Source organism: Capricornis sumatraensis, chromosome 21 (assembly GCF_032405125.1).
Source record: "Capricornis sumatraensis isolate serow.1 chromosome 21, serow.2, whole genome shotgun sequence".
Taxonomy (NCBI): Eukaryota; Metazoa; Chordata; class Mammalia; order Artiodactyla; family Bovidae; genus Capricornis; species Capricornis sumatraensis.
Window position 1 is genome coordinate 49,099,851 of NC_091089.1, and position 17,033 is coordinate 49,116,883.

The window sequence follows — 17,033 nt, forward strand, 5'->3', positions numbered from 1 at the left end:
TGGCCATGGCTGGGTTTTATGGAGGGAACCTGCCCAGGGCCAAAGAGAAGGCTACAGACCAAAGGGGTGCTGCTGCCCCATCACTAGGGCAGCTCGGTCTGGCGCTGCTGCCATTTGGGGCTGCACAGTGCTTGTTGGGGGGTGTCCTGTGCACCCCTAGTGAGCAGCATCCCTGATTTCTACCCTCTGAGGCCCGCAGCACCTCCTGACCCACCCTCCTGCTGTGATGACCAAAACTGTCTCCAGACATTGCCAAACGTCCCCTGTAGGGAACCCCTGCCCACCACACCGAGCTCCAGTGCACCTCCTAGAGGCTGGCTTTGCCCTCAAATGTGAATATTCAAGTCTAGTAACCACGTGTGAAAGTGAAAGTGTAAGTCACTCAGTCGTGTCCAACTCTGTGTGACCCTATAGACTGTAGCCTACCAGGCTCCCCTGTCCATGAGATTTCCCAGGCAAGGATACTGGAGTGGGTTGCCATTCCCTTCCTCAGGGGATTTTCCTGACCCAGGGATCAAACCCAAGTCTCCTGGACTGCAGGCAGATTCTTTACCGTTTCAGCCACCAGGGAAGCCCCTAATAACCAAAGTACATGCAAATGAAATTAAAGCAATCCTTTTTTATAACCTATCAAGTTGACAAGATAAATGTAATGTTAATACCTAGGGCTGGTCATTGGTGTCACCCAGGTTTCTGTAAAAGAACTTGGGAAGATGTATCAAAAGGTTTAAGAGTATTTATACATTCAGTCCCCATGATACTCCTTCTAGAAACTGATCCTTAGGAAATGATCCAAATTTGATCTGATGAAATAAAATTTATATTTTAAGGCAGGACAAGAAATATAAAATTATCTCTCTGTGGTTTGGGCCTTCTCCCTCCCTGATGAGCAGGGTTCATCTGCACTACTGTGCAGACAGAGCTCCTGTAAGATGGGAGTGCCTGCTCAGCCGGAAAGATTGTTGTCTTTTTCTTTATTCTGATGCTAGCAATGTAACTTCTCAAAACAAAAGTGCTCCTTCCCAGCTCTGTAGCGGGTCATGCTGACTTGCTGTTCCCTTGGTGTGTGTTCACCTGGACTGTGCACCCTTGGTGAACTTTATGGAAAATATCAGTATGTCGTTCTGATGCAAACTCCTTTGTCTCAAAAATGTGTATGTCTTATGTGAAATAGATGACCAGTCCAAGTCTGATGCATGAAACGGGGCACTCAAAGCCGGTGTACTGGGACAACCCAGAGGGATGGTTGGGGAGGGAGGGGGGAGGGGGTTCGGGACGGGGGGACACAGGTACATCCATGGGTGAGTCATGTCAGTGTAAGGCAAAAACCACCACAACACTGTAAAGTCATTAACCTCCAATTAAAATAAATAAATGTTTTTTAAATGCGTATGTCTGTGACTTCGACTCCTAAAAGGTGGAGCAGTTCTCAGAGCTTTCTGAGATTCTGCTTCCCAGGTTATAATCCTCAGTTTGGCTGGAACAAAATTCCCTTTTTCCCTTCCTAACTTGACAGTTAATTGAATTTTCGTTGACAGATCAAAGGGTTTTGAACCAGACAGACAGTTGTCTGGGGTCTTTTATTAATCAGGAAACATCCTAAATACCCAGCACTGGGGAGAGGCTAAGGAACTATGGTGCTAAATGACATGTGGCCATGTGGGCCCCCCAAATATTGTATCTATGAAGTCATTTTAAATGGTGCAGGGAAATCATTAACTTAAGCCAAAAATTAATAAATAGAATACACGTTCGCTATGATCTCATTTCTTTTACAAAAACAGTGCTTAGAGCAAAGGCGAGGAGAAAACATTCCCTAAAACGAGTATGTCACTGAGTGTGGTATGATGAGGGAATTTCTTCCCCTACTTATTCATACTTTGCTGTCCTTTCCATAAGCTCTAAGATAAACATGTATTATTTTAAGAATCACAGAAACAATGTAGACTCTGAGCAATACAGCGATCACAGATGACTTTGTAGACCTTTGGGGGCACCCAGTAGGTCCTCAGTAAGTAACACTTGGACTTTCTCAAGTGAGAAAAAGCAGGAGCAAAAGCATTCTGGTAACTCTTTCCGTGCTACACAAACAGAAGGGATTGAGGAGAGCTGGTACAGACACGAAAAGGAGAAGCTGGGGAAACCAAGCCAGGGAGGTTTTTTCACGCTGAGACTGGAGAGAACCAGCCGCTCCAGAGTTTCATGGCTTTCTTCTGAGTAACTGCTGCCACCCAAGCTCCTCAGCACCCGGTGACCTGCTATGGGGGTCACAAGCCTGTGGCCCTTTGTCCTCCCTCAACCCCAGCCGGAGAGTCCAGGGTCCAGTGATGATCAGTGCCTAGGGATCAGCAGCCAGAAGCGGCTGCAGCAGTTGAGTTTTAGCTCAGCTTTTAAGCCCTTCTTAACTGTGATCTTGACCAAGAACAGAACCAAATCCACCTCTTTTTCTTGAGTCAACTTGATCTCAAGCTAGTGGGCCCACTAAGAACGTGACGCCTTTACCCCCCAGAGACCCTGTGCTGGCCAGAAGGGCCACTCTCATTCCCTGACATTGACCTCTAAAGTGATGAATAGTCCCATAACACCCTTCCTCTCCCCTTAACCAATCATTGTCTTTACTCTCCGTGGGCCATTTCACCTGGGACACACCCTGAACAAAACAACTGATACTTTACGTCCCCACAAAGTGCTTCACTTCCACCACAGAGCACAGTTCACCAAGGAAGAAGACGGTGAATGAAGTGAGTGAGTGAAGCAAAGGCAGCAGGGACCAGGGGTTATCTCATGCTACACCTGCCCAGGTAGGTGCCCTGAGCCCCAGCCCACCGCTGCCATGTGGGAAGATGAGCCTTCTGTTGCCATTTTGTTCATCCTTCCAAGAGATGCTGGATAGCCAGACTTCTATGTTTAATTTGCCAGTTTTTAAATGCTGTGCAGACCAAATACTCCCTGCTGTGAGCTACCCACAGCCTGGGGAATCCCCATTAGTGGCCCTGACTTATATCCTCTTGTTTGAAGCTGACCCCAGTCCAAAGAGGGAGACAGGGTGTGTGCCGCCCATCTCAGCTGAGGAAGCTGAGGCAGAGCATGGGAAGTTACCGCTCAGCCAGCTGGAGGCAAAGCCAGGCGTGGGAGCCAGAGCGTTGACGCCTATTTCAACCACCACAATGCTGGATCCTGTGCCGGGACTCAGCACCCCTCGGGGTCTTCCATCCTGGGGGCTGGGTCAGCAACAACCCTCGGCCTCTGCCTCCTGTGCAGCAGACACACTCACCATCACCAAAGGCAGCCACGGGGGGGGCCAGGACGTGCAGCTCCTGAGCCCGGCCTGCAGTTGCCCTTGCCCTCCCTCCAGACAAAGCATATATTAGGAATGCAAGTGACTGAGCTGCTGTTATGACAAGATAACCTTGAGTCAGCTCTATTTGGGAAAAAAAAGAAGAAGAAAATCATTCACAAAACGTCAGTTCTTAACTTTCGTGGGAGGCTAATCTATTGAATTATTCATGTGCGTTCTCGCTCCTCCATTCCAGAAAGGTAACCTGGCTTTTTCAACCTCTTACTTTAGGGCCATGTGGGTGGTGAGGACTGAAAGCTTCACAGTTCACTGAAGAAACTGCGAGGCCAACCCAGAGGGCAGTGAGAGGGCCTGCGGGTCTGGGGCGGGCGGGTGAGACCATGGCTGAGCAAAAGAGTCCTCAAGGGCCGGAAGCCCACGATGTCTCCAGTGCGGGTTCTTCACATCCCCCTCTACATGGACAGAGGGCCTCAGGAAGACTGCTTCTTGGAGCTCCTTGGGAGGCTGGATCCAGACTTCCAGAAGCTTCCAGGGAGCAGTGACTGGACTGCCTGAGCTGGGGGTTGGCCTGGGGAGCCCCGCAACTTTCATTCCACACAAGCCTCCAGGATCCCCACATGACCCTTCGAGGGCAGAGGGAAGGCACCTCAACAGACTAAACAGACTAGATTTCCCACCAGCTGATGGATATGGTTTAGTCTATTTTTTTTTTAATTAAAGGAAAAGTGAGGAAATGAGCCATTTCTTTCACACCAAGCTTGTCAAATAAAATACATAACCACTCTTCTGTTATGAATCAGCAAAGTACTTATGTTGTACCTCACAGCTGACAGGATATCTTCCCTTTATCTATTCATGCTATTTTTATTTCATTATAAATGTATATATATCAAATATTTATTTTACTGTTCTACATTTGTTGAACAGTCATGCCTGGCTGGGGTTCAACAGTGAAGAAAATAGCAAGGTCTTGCCCTGGCAATACTTCATTTCGACTACAGTGAGACAGATAATCTAACAGGCAACACAACACGTAATGTGTCAGATGGTGAAAAGTGCTGTGGAAAAAATAAAGGCTGGCAAGAGAGAAAAGGAGTTGGGGGTGAGGGGCTGCTCCACGGAGAGTGGTCTCCTCCCGGAGAAGGTGACATCTCAGCAGGGTAGGAAGTGATAAGGGAACAGGTGGATCCCGGAGAAGAGTGGTCCAGCAAAGGCCTGGCACCTGCAGGGGCCTGAGGCATGAGTCCCATGGCTTGTTCTGGCGCTGGCAGGGAGTCCAGGGCAGGCAGCCGGTGACACGGTCCACCTTTCCGTGGCCCCCAAAGTCATCTACAAGGGAGGTGAGCAGGGTTCTCTTCTGAGCAAACACCGCGGGTGGGCCCCCAGGATTCTAGGGGTTTGGCCCTCCTGGGGCACACAGCGTGCCCTCTCCCACCTCTCACAGTCCTCTGCCATCCCCAGGCCTACAGAAGAGCTGCAGCGGGTAGTCAGGAAGACCCTCTCAGAGAAGGTGTGGACCCTTCCCAGGCAGCTCAGAGCGCAAGCGCCTGCCAGCTGGGAAGCCTTTGCAGGAGGATGAATGGGCATAATTACCAGGTTCCCCGTACTTCCTCGCCTGGTCTCCATCCTGACTCACTAGTGACTCACATTATTTCCCTGATGGTAACTTTCACCCTGAATGAGAAGAACCTCAGGGGAAAAGAGAAGTAGGTTCATCCCCCAGTTGCCTGTGGGGGCCTTTCATTGGGGGCAACAGAAAGGATGGTGCAGGTGGCAGCCTGCTGGGGACGAGGGCGGGGGTTGCTCCCTCAGCAACCCCCCCCCACACTCTCCACCTCCAGGTGGGAAGAGAGAAAGCTAGTGGAGCAAGTCGCGGACACTGCAGTGAGTGGGCATCTGCGGACAGATGGCAGAGGGCTGGCCTCCTTGAAAGGCCCCTGGTGCCCACGAGCCTCCCGGATGCCGGGAACGTTCATGGTTCTGCGGAGGCCTCTGGCTAAGGAGTGGCCCAGCGGAGTCCAGGTTCTCCCAGTGCTCAGGTGCGGACAGAAGAGGGTGCGCATGGGGGCGCTAGCCAGGGGAGGGTCCAGAGAAGGAACCAGAGTAGCTCCAGGTACAACTCGGTGGCCACCTCACACCCCCATCAAGCCTTGCATCACAGAGAAGCTGGGCTCCCCCAGTCAACCTCCAAACAGTCTGCTCCCTGGCCTGGCATTCCAGACCTCCACTCTCAGCCCCAGATCCACAAGAGTGGGCACCCAAGGCCATCCAAAAATCTCACACCTCTTCCAACTACTCTTTGCTGAATATTTGCTCAATGTTTATTCCACGGTGGGGGCCACCTTTAGGAGGAGCATGGGGTCCACTGGGGGCGCACACACCAGCCTTGCAATTTCCTCCAGCGCTCAGACCGCAGGCAGAGCACCACGGCCTGCAGAGTGGAGACCCCTTCCCTCCTCGGACAGCAGGGGAGTGATGTGGATATGGGGGAAGGCCCCCTCACTCATCCTAGCATTCATTCCAACCACTCTGTCAAGAGCTCCCGCTAGTTCTGCTTTCTCCATCCTAGTACAGGCCCAGAGTCTATGTGAGCAGGTGCCTCCTAGGTTAGCGCCCCTCTACACTGTTCCCCAAACCTCTGGAACCCAGTTCAGCTAAACGCCGATCAAGTCATGCCTTCCCCGGCCTTGGCTCCTGTTAGGTCCTTTGACTGTTATGGGTTGAATTGTGTGTCCTCCCCCCATACCAAAAAAATCAGATACTGAAGTCCAATCCCAGGGTGACCTTATTCGGAAACAGGGTTGTTGCAGATGTAATTAGTTAAATTATGATGAGGTCATGTGGGGACTTCCCTGGTGGTCCAGTGGTTAAGAACTGGGGACGTCCCTCAGGGTCCAGTGGGTAAGACTCTGCACTCCCAATGCAGGGGGCCTGGGTTCCATTCCTTGTCAGGCTGCTAGATCCCACATGTCATAACTAAGAGTTCACATGCCACCACGAAAGATCCTTCTGCAAGGAAGACTGAAGATCCTGTGTGCCACAGCTAAGCCCTGGCGCAGCCAAATAAGTAAATAATGAAAAAATTTAAAAAGATGAGGTCACACTGGAGTATGATGGACCCCTAATCCAGGATGACTGGTGTTTTTATAAAAAAGGGACACAGACATGTACGCAGGGAGAAAACCCTGTTAAGATGAAGGCAGAGGTCTACAAGCCAGAGTGTCGAAAACTACCCCCAAACCACCAGAAGCTAGGGGGCGGCGGGAAGCAGATTCTCCTTCATGGCCCTCAGACCCTACCGAGGCCTTGATCTCAGACTTCAGCCACCATAACCGTGTGACAATAACATTCCGTTGTGTGAGCCCCCAGACTGTGGTATGGTTCACATTGGCGGGTTCCACACCCACGGTTGGTTGAAGCCGTGAATGTGAAACCCCAGGGTACAGAGGGCTGACTCTAAGGAACCTAAGCATCTGTGGATTTTGTTCTTCTTTTCCCCTCCCAATAACCCCAGCCCCCTCTATGCACAGCACCCCACACACACCTCCGGCTTACCTGCCTCATGTCCATCCCCCCACAGTCCAGAGCCTTGGCAGGACTTGTGGGCCCCTTCCAGAGGGACTGGCAAAGCCTGGCCAGTGACCAGTGTCATCAGGGTAGGAAGAGAGAAGAGTACCTTGGCCACCCACTCATACTACATAAGACTAAACTGGGACCAGAGAGGCTGTTGATCTCACAGAACCAGAAAACAAAGAGAAATGTAGACGCCTTCAGTGACTCCCATCACCTGCTCCTCCCGACTCAACACCACAGCCTGTCCCCCAGAGTTACCCTAAATCCAGTCTCTGAAACCCACAAGTTCTCCAAGCCCACCTCGGGCCCCACCTGGCCGCTCACCACCCTGATTGCTGTCTCCTCTGAAATCTACAAGATTTATAGTCTATGCCACGCAACGACTAACGTATTTATACACAATCTTACCTATTTTTCATGCTTGTCTCTTTCAATGTTCTGTAAGTTCTTTAAGGACATGTAACATAGTTGATTCTTTAGTAACCTAACCTTTCCACCAGCATAAAGCTGAATGTTTAGTGGACGCTCATTGATTATTGGAGAAAAAGTTGGGGATTCCCTTTGCATGCATCATTCATTCAGCAATTAATGTCAGGCTCTATGCCAGACCCTGTGAATTCAGAAATGAATGAAATATCTCTTTCAAGCGTCTTATTAACTGTGCAAACCTATACAAGTTACTCATCCTCTCTGTGTATTAAATGAGGAGGACTGTATCTGTTTAACAGAACTAATGTGAGTATTGAATGAGATAATCCTTCTTTAGGATTATCTGCTTAGGTTAGAGCCTGGCTCATGAGCCCTTAATGAATGCTAATAATTCATATTATTGCCCGATGAATCCATCACCTGTAGTGTATGTATGTGGAGGGGGTTCCCACACATCGAGTGAAGAGCTAAATGAGAGAATTACTGAATGAGAGGTTATTAGATGAGAAGTGAATGAGCCTGAATAAGTCAGAGAGGAAAAACCTCTAAGAGGTGAAATTTGCCTGGAAAGCACAAATATCAAAAGGAAAAAAGAGTAGAGAGAGATGATCAAGAGCAAGCTGTGAGAGGGCAGCACTGCACCCCGAGGGACACCGGGCAAAGGACAGGAAGTGCCCTAACACCCAGCAGCTTGTGCAGGCTGGGCACAGAGAGCCCAGGGCCAGGGCACAAGATCCAGGAGCTCCCACCCTCTAGCTGTGGCAAGTGCAGAGTCGACACCAGAGAGGGGGATTCCATCAACTTTGTCCCCTGGGTGCCTTGCTTGCCTGCCCCCAGTCCCAGCCCTACAGCAGGAGTCCCAGCCCTACAGCAGGAGCCCCATCAAAACTTGCTCTGATCAGCAAGACTGCAGCTGTTCTGCCAGCAAAGCACAGACCAAGGGTGGTGGTCAGCTCAGCCCCTTCCCCATCCCAAGGGTACCCTCCAGCTCCACTCCGTCCCCACGAAGCACTCTCCACCTCCAGAACCACCCCAGGTAGATCCTCCAGTCCCGTCATCCTCACCTCTTGGGGGTCGTGCCTGTTTCTCCAGCGAACAAGGCTTTGTTCCTTGAGAAACCTATATGCAGGTCAGGAAGCAACAGTTAGAACTGGACATGAAACAACAGACTGGTTCCAAATAGGAAAAGGAGTACGTCAAAGCTATATATTGTCACCCTGCTTATTTAACTTCTATGCAGAGTACATCATGAGAAACACCGGGCTGGAAGAAGCACAAGCTGGAATCAAGATTGCCAGGAGAAATATTAATAACCTCAGATATGCAGATGACACCACCCTTATGGCAGAAAGTGAAGAGGAACTAAAAAGCCTCTTGATGAAAGTGAAAGAGGAGAGTGAAAATGTTGGCTTAAAGCTCAACATTCAGAAAACGAAGATCATGGCATCTGGTCCCATCACTTCATGGGAAATAGATGGAGAAACAGTGGAAACAGTGTCAGACTTTATATTTTGGGGCTCCAAAATCACTGCAGATGGTGATTGCAGCCATGAAATTAAAAGACGCTTACTCCTTGAAAGGAAAGTTATGACCAACCTAGATAGTATATTCAAAAGCAGAGACAATACTTTGCCAACAAAGGTCCGTCTAGTCAAGGCTATGGTTTTTCCTGTGGTCATGTATGGATGTGACAGTTGGACTATGAAGAAAGCTGAGTGCCGAAGAATTGATGCTTTTGAACTGTGGTGCTGGAGAAAACTCTTGAGAGTCCCTTGGACCGCAAGGAGATCCAACCAGTCCATCCTAAAGGAGATGAGTCCTGGATGTTCTTTGGAAGGAATGATGCTAAAACTAAAACTCCAATACTTCGGCCACCTCATGCGAAGAGTTGACTCATTGGAAAAGACTCTGATGCTGGGAGGGATTGGGGTCAGGAGGAGAAGGGGACGATAGAGGATGAGATGGCTGGATGGCATCACGGACTCGATGGACATGAGTCTGGGTGAACTCCGGGAGTTGGTGATGGACAGGGAGGCCTGGCGTGCTGCAGTTCATGGGGACACAAAGAGTCGGACATGACTGAGTGACTGAACTGAACTGAACTGCACTGAGGGGAAGTGTGGGATCAGTGGTAAGAGCCTTTGAATGCACACTTGAGATACAGCATGAAGTCAGGCTGTACTTTTCCTTGACCCAGTTTCATATTCTCAAATCTCAGGCCTGCACAAGCCATATGCAGGCAGCCCAGATCTGTACCCTCGAGGTGCAGGAAAGAGGAAGGCTGGAGGAAAGAGTACGGAAGAGTCCTGTCTACACCAGGCAGGATAAGGCAGGCCCAGTCTAGGGTCCTGCCTGCTGTGCTCTCAGATAGAAGGCAACAGGGCAGCTCTGGGCAGACTGTGCTGAGTACAGCTAGCACAGGTGCTACGAATTCAGAGCAGGGGCACACACTGTGGACTGAGAACAGAAGGAGAAGCAGGACTGGAACTGGCAGAGATAACTGGGAGGGCACAACAGATAGGGAAAAGTTGGTAAAGTTGCAGAGTCAGGACAGATGTGATGTGTGAAAGACCCTTGGCTGGCAGGAGCAACGGTCTCCTTTAAGAGTCGGGTGATCCCCTACTCTCTTTCAGCTACTCCTTTTGGGACCTGCAGGGCAGATTGTTCTGTCTATGCTATACTGGGCAACTCTGTTCTTTAAAAAAAAAATCGAGTGGGGCTTCAGGCACAGGTTGATCATGGGGGTGAGACTTTTGTTTGGAGAGGACATAGGGGATGGAGATATTCGAGGGTTTCTATTTCTGGCAAAATGACATGCTGAAAACCCCTCTGTGGCAGGTGCCCCTTTAGGAATGAAGAATTTCCTCCTGACCTGCTGGGGTACCGAGAGCTGACAGCCCCCAACTCTCAGTTTCCTCTGGGAATCACCCCATATAAGGAGAGCCAACTTGGCCAAGACCACACTCTCTTCCAGAAGCATCTGCATCCAGTGACTAAAAATTCAACCTAGAGCCTGGAGAATCCCTGGGACGGGGGAGCCTGGTGGGCTGCCATCTATGGGGTCACACAGAGTTGGACACGACTGAAGTGATTCAGCAGCAGCAGCAGCAGCAGCAGCAGCAGCAGCAGCAGCAGCAGCAGCAGCAGAGGTGCAAAGGCCCAGCCTCCTTACCCTGAGGAAGCCTCAACTCAGGGAACACTCCGCGGCTCCACCTCCAGGGGGAGAAGGCCATGGCCTTCTCTGGGACTTCACTGCAGCTCAGTCTCTCCTTGTGCTCAATCTTTGTCCTTCTTCCTTCTTTAGGTGTTGATCCCAAGAGCACATCTTAATAAACATCCTGCATTCAAATCTCTGGCAAAGAGTCTTCTTTCCAGGGACCCCAATCTGCAACATCTCCCACTACAAAATGCTAAAATACACCTAATATATATACGGCGGTGGGGGCTTAGTCACTAAGTCGTGTCTGACTCTTGCAACCCCATGGACGTGAGAGCCCACCAGGCTCCTCTGTCCGTGGGATTCTCCAGGCAAGAATACTGGAGTGGGTTGCCATTTCCTTCTGCAGGGGATCTTCCCAACCCAGGAATCGAACCCGGGTCTCCTACACTGCAGGCAGATTCTTTACCAACTGAGCTACGAGGGAAGTCCCTATATATATAATATATATATTACATATATTATTATTATATTATAATATATTATATAGTATAATATAATATATAATGTATTATAATTATATTATATATTATATATATTTATATATTATATATATATTCACAATATGTATAAAACTCCTTCTTAAATGGATGAATGATCTGGCAAGGAAAGAAGCCATAGATGAGTTCTAAAAACAGCAGCAGTCTTAGCAGCATCGGTCAATCCCCATGATCCATGCTTCCCTTGCAACGGCAACAGGGGCTACCCAAGATAAAGATTCTTCTTAGAAACCTCCTCCTTCACCCAAGAAAATACAAACAATTCAAAATCAAGGTAGGAAAAAAAGTAAAGCAGAATACATAAAAAACCCAAAATATAATGGCAGAAATAATACTCTAACATCCTATGCTATTTATCAGTAATCACAATAAATGTAGATACACTACACTTCCCAAGTAAAAGATAAAGGCTGTCAAACTAAAAACTGTAGCTATATGCTGGTTACACAGACATGGAATGAAAGACATGGAAATGTTGGGGGAAAAAAGGATAAAGAGACATATGACAAGCAAATAGTACCCAAATGAAAACTCCCTCACTATATTCATTTTAGACAACATCAAATTGAAGGGTCAAAACATTACTAAAAACAAAAAAACTCCCTACATTTTAATAAAAGATTCAGTTCACTAGAAAGACAATAGGTCTAAACTAGTATGCATCCAATAACATCACTTCAAAATGTTTAACGTAAAGCCTGGTAAGTTGATAAAGAGAAACTCATAAATCTACTATCATGGAGGAAATTTTCAATACGTATCTTTTAGAAATCGACAGAACAAGTGAGCCAAAAAACTACAAACAAACAAAACCAGTGAGGATACAGAAGACTAAAAAATTAAAAACTACTTGATTGAAAAGATATGTAAGGATACTGTACCTAGCAATGTGAGAATCACATTTTTCTCAGGAACACAAATAATATTTATGAAAATCAACCACATACTAGACCACAAAGAAAATCTCAACAAATTTCAAGGAATCCACCTTATAAACATCACATCACAATTCATTTGGGTTAAAAATTCAAAAAAGTAGGTAAAGAAAGAATCTGAAACTTTAAAACACTTCTAAATTTACGAGCAGGAAAGAATCTAGTCATGTCTGACTCTTTGCGATCCCCATGGACTATACAGTTCATGGAATTCTCCAGGCCAGAATATTGGAGTGAGTATATTTCCCTTCTCCAGGGGATCTTCCCAACCCAGGGATCGAACCCAGGTCTTCCGCACTGCAGGAGGATTCTTTACCAGCTAAGCCACCAGGGAAGCCCAGAAATACTGGAGTGAGTAGCTTATCCCTTCTCCAAACTTTATGAGCAAATATGAATAAATCATGAGAGAAATTGGAAAATATTTGGAATTCAAGATAATTAAAATACTTCAAGGTAACAAAAAGGAGCTGTATGACTATGAACAAATTACTTAACTTCACTGTGCCTCAGTTACCTCATCTATAAAATGAGAGTAGTAATTGTATCTATTATTTGTTGTTAGAATTCAGTGCGGTAACATATAAAGTGCTTAGACTGGTATGCGGCACATTGTAAATCTAACACAGTTCTGAGTTGTTGTCATCATCATCATCATCCCAAATCACAGAAATTTATGATTAATAACTCTAGAGAGTTATTTAGAAGAAATTTTATAACCTAAAAAGTTTACCTTGGAAAATACTTAAGACTGAAAGGGGCATTTCAGATGGTAAAGAATCTGCCTGCTATGAGGGAGACCCAAGTTTGACTGACTGAAAATTACAAAGACGAGCATCCAACTTAAGAAGCTAGAAAAATAATATGAGAATAAAACCAAAGCAAAAAAATATTAATGAATTCAATAGGAAAGTTACAAGAGAAAAATCAACAAAGCCCCAAATCAGTCATTTAATAAAGATCATTTAAAAATAGAAAAAAGACACAATGTTAGGAATAGAAAAGGAACCAAAACCTGAGATGTAACAGAATATTATGAGCTTTGTGCAAATAAATCTGAACATTTTTGAAAATTTTCTGGAAAAACATAATTTACCAATAAGTGAATGAAGAAATATAAAAACCTGACTAGCCTTGAACCATTAAAGAGACAAAATTGGTAATTTAGAGTCTTCCCACAAGGAAAATATTAGGTGCTGATGGCTGTACAGGTGAATTCTACCAAGCTTTCAGAAAACAGACATCAAACTTGCATAAACCGTTCCAAAAAATAGATAAAGAGGAAGCATTCCCAACTCATTTGACAAGACTGGTTTTAAAACTAGACAAAGAAAACATTTTAAAAATTGCATGCCAGTATCATTCAAGAACATGAGATTCAACATCTTAAATAAAAATATTAGTCAACAAAATCTCACATTGTATGAAACAAATAATGTACCACAAACAAGCTGTGTTTGTCTCTAAAATTCTAGTTTAACATCTATTAACACAATGAAATCCCATGGACAGAGGAGCTTGGCAGGCTACAGTCCACGGGGTCGCAAAAGAGTTGGATATGACTTGGCAATTAAACAACAACAGCCACATCAAAAAAGTAAAGGAGGGACTTCTCTGGTGGTCCAGGGGCCAAGACTCTGCGCTTCCAATGCAGGGAACCGAAGTTCAATCCCTGTTCAGGGAACTAGATCCAACATGCAACAACTAAGAATTCTCATGCTGCAACTAAAGATCCTGCATGCTGCAGCTGGGATGGGGTGCAGTCATATAAATAAAGAAATCAAAGCATTTTTTTAAAAGAGTAAAGGAGAAAAAGTCCTATAGATGTAGAAAAAGACACTGATTAAAATTAATATTCAAACACAACAAAACTTTTTAGCATGTTCCATAAGGGAACCTTCTTTTCCTTACTAGAGGATACAAAACGAACAAAAAACTACGACAACAATCAAAACAAAATAAAACTAAGCAGATAGACGCAGTGGTGACACTTTACTATTATTCCTCTTAAAAGCAGGATTAATGACACCACATACAAATATTAATTCAAAATGGATCTAAGACCTCAAAGTAAGGGAGTGAAGTCGCTCAGTCGTGTCTGACTCTTTGTGACCCCATGGACTGTAGCCTACCAGGCTCCTCTGTCCATGGAATTTTCCAAGCAATAGTACTGGAGTGGACTGCCATTTCCTTCTCCAGGGGATCTTCCCAACCCAGGGATTGAACCCAGATCTCCCACATTGTAGACAGACACTTTAATGTCTGAGCCACCAGGGAAGTCTCAAAGTAAGGGAAAAAACTATTAAAAAAAAAAAAACCCTCTTAAAATAAACCATAAGGGTAAATCTTTGTGACGCTTGATATTGGAAATAGGCAATGGTTTCTAGGATATGACACCTAAGACACAAGCAACCAATGAAAAAAGTAGGTGAATTGGAATTCATCAGAATTAAAACATTCATACTGTAAAGGACATTATCAAGAAAGTAAAAGAGAACCCATAAAATGAGTGAAATGGTTTTCAAATCATATACCCGACAAGGGAATTATTTTTGGAATCTACAAAGAACACTTACAACCCAATAATGAAAAGACAAATCATCCCATTTAAAAATGGGCAAAGAATCTGAATAGACATTTCTCCAAAGAATACATACAGCTAATAATAAGCACAGGAAAGAATGCTCCACATCCCCAGCCATCATGAAAACACAAAATCAAACTCATAATGAAATGCCACTTCAAAACCACTAAGATGACTATGATCAAAAAGATAATAACAAGTGTTTCCAAGAATGTGGTGAAACTGGACTCCTCATACCCTGCTGGAAGGAGTGTAAAATGGTGTCACTATTTCAGAAAACAGTCTGACAATTCTTCAAATGATGAAACATAGAGTTACCATGTGACCTAACAATTCCACTTGTTACCACGTTGTGTGTTGTGTGTGTGGACTCAGTCTTGTCCAACACTTTGTGACCTTCTGGACTGTAGCCACCAAGCTCCTCTGTCTGTGGAATTTTTTAAGCAAAAATATGGAGTGGGTTGCCATATGACTCAACAATTCCACTTGTATACCCAAGAGAAATGAAAAGACACATCCACAGAAACACACGCACAGCCACGGTACAATGCTCATGGCAGCCTTATTCATAATAGCAAAAATGTGAAAAGAACCTAAATTCCATCATTAATGGATAAACAAAATATAGTATATCTGCAAGTTGAATGTTATTCATCAATAAACAAATGAAGTACTGATTTGGGATTGCCATATACACACTGTTTTATATTTAAAATAGATAACCAATAAGGACCTATTGTATAGCATAGGGAACTCTGCTCAATATTTTGTAATAACCTTAATGGGAAAAGAACTTGAAAAAAGGATAAATACATGTATATGTATAATTGAATACTTTGCTATATACCTGAAACTAACACAACATCGCTAGTCAACTCTACTCCAATATAAAATAAAAATTAAAAAAAGAAATGAAGTACTGATATATGCTACAACACAGATGAATGTTGAAAATATGCTTAGTGAAAGATGTCAGATACACAAGACCACACATTGTATGTTTCCATTTACATGAAATGTCAGGACAGACAAATCTAAAGAGACAGATTAGTGTATTGATTCATTTCTAGAGCTGGGAGGTAGAGGAGTACTACGGGGTGGTGGCTAAGAGCTACAGTGTTTCTTTGGGGGTTTAAGGAAAATGTTCTAAAATTGATTGGCATGAGGGATGCATAACTGCTCAAACATACTAAAAGCCATTTAATTGTACACTTCAAATGGATAAATTTTATGAATTCATAGATGGGTGGATTTTATGACTATATTTCAATAATGCTACTCTTTAAAAATAAATTTTAAGAAAAAAAAAAATCAGGATTAAAGCCAGGATATTCACTGACATATTTATTGAACATGCTTTCAAAGGTTCTAGCCAGCACAGTAAGATAAGTAAATTAAAGTAAAAGGGTTGTAATGAAAGAAGAAAATGTCTACATAGAGATCCCAGAAGACTCTACAGATAAATTACTATCATTATGTGTTGATTATTCTTACTATCCTCAAGCTTGCTGTTTTATAAAAACAATACACATTGAAATCACATGAATTTCTTTACGCTAGCTACAAATGGACAGAAAATATAATTTTTAAAAGATTTTTTTACAGTAGCATTAAAAACTACGCAGCTAGAGAAAAATCTAACAAAAATGTTCACATTCTTTAAGGAGAATGATAAAGCTCCTGAGAGACACTGAAGGAGGGCATTAAGACCCATGTCTACCTGGTCCTCCTCTGAGACTAAGTGTAAACTGCAGGTTGCCACCAGATCACATAGTGTCCTTTCTACCTTAAAAAAAAAAAAAAAAAAAACAGTAATTGCTCTTCCGTTACCCCTCTGTTAAAACGTAAGTAACTGAAGTCTTTAACACTCCAGTATGCAGAGTATGTCATGAGAAACGCTGGGCTGGAGGAAGCACAAGCTGGAATCAAGACTGCCGGGAGAAATATCAATAACCTCGGATATGCAGATGACACCACCCTTAGGGCAGAAAGTGAAGAAAAACTAAAGAGCCTCTTGATGAAAGTGAAACAGGAGAGTGAAAAAGTTGGCTTAAAACTCAACATTCAGAAAACGAAGATCATGGCATCTGGTCCCATCACTTCATGGCAGATAGACGGGGAAACAGTGGAAACAGTGGTTGATTATTTTTCTGGGCTCCAAAATCACTGCAGATGGTGACTGCAGCCATGATATTAACAGATGCTTACTCCTTGGAAGGAAAGTTATGACCAACCAGACAGTATATTAAAAAGCAGAGACATTACTTTGTCAACAAAGTTTCGTCTAGTCAAGGCTATGGTTTTTCCTGTGGTCATGTATGGATGGAAGAGTTGTACTGTGAAGAAAGCTGAGCACCGAAGAATTGATGCTTTTGAACTGTGGTGCTGGAGAAGACTCTTGAGAGTCCCTTGGACCACAAGGAGATCCAACCAGTCCATCCTAAAGGAGATCTGTCCTGGCTGTTCTTCAGAAGGACTGATGTTGAAGCTGAAACTCCAA

At 44.8% G+C, this 17,033-nt stretch overlaps 1 protein-coding gene across 3 annotated transcripts in view; it reads right to left on the minus strand.

The window, feature by feature from the left end:
- The window catches only part of ST8SIA5 (ST8 alpha-N-acetyl-neuraminide alpha-2,8-sialyltransferase 5), a 61,428-nt gene that overhangs the window by 38,424 nt on the left and 5,971 nt on the right, over window positions 1-17,033 (minus strand). The window lies entirely within an intron of this gene.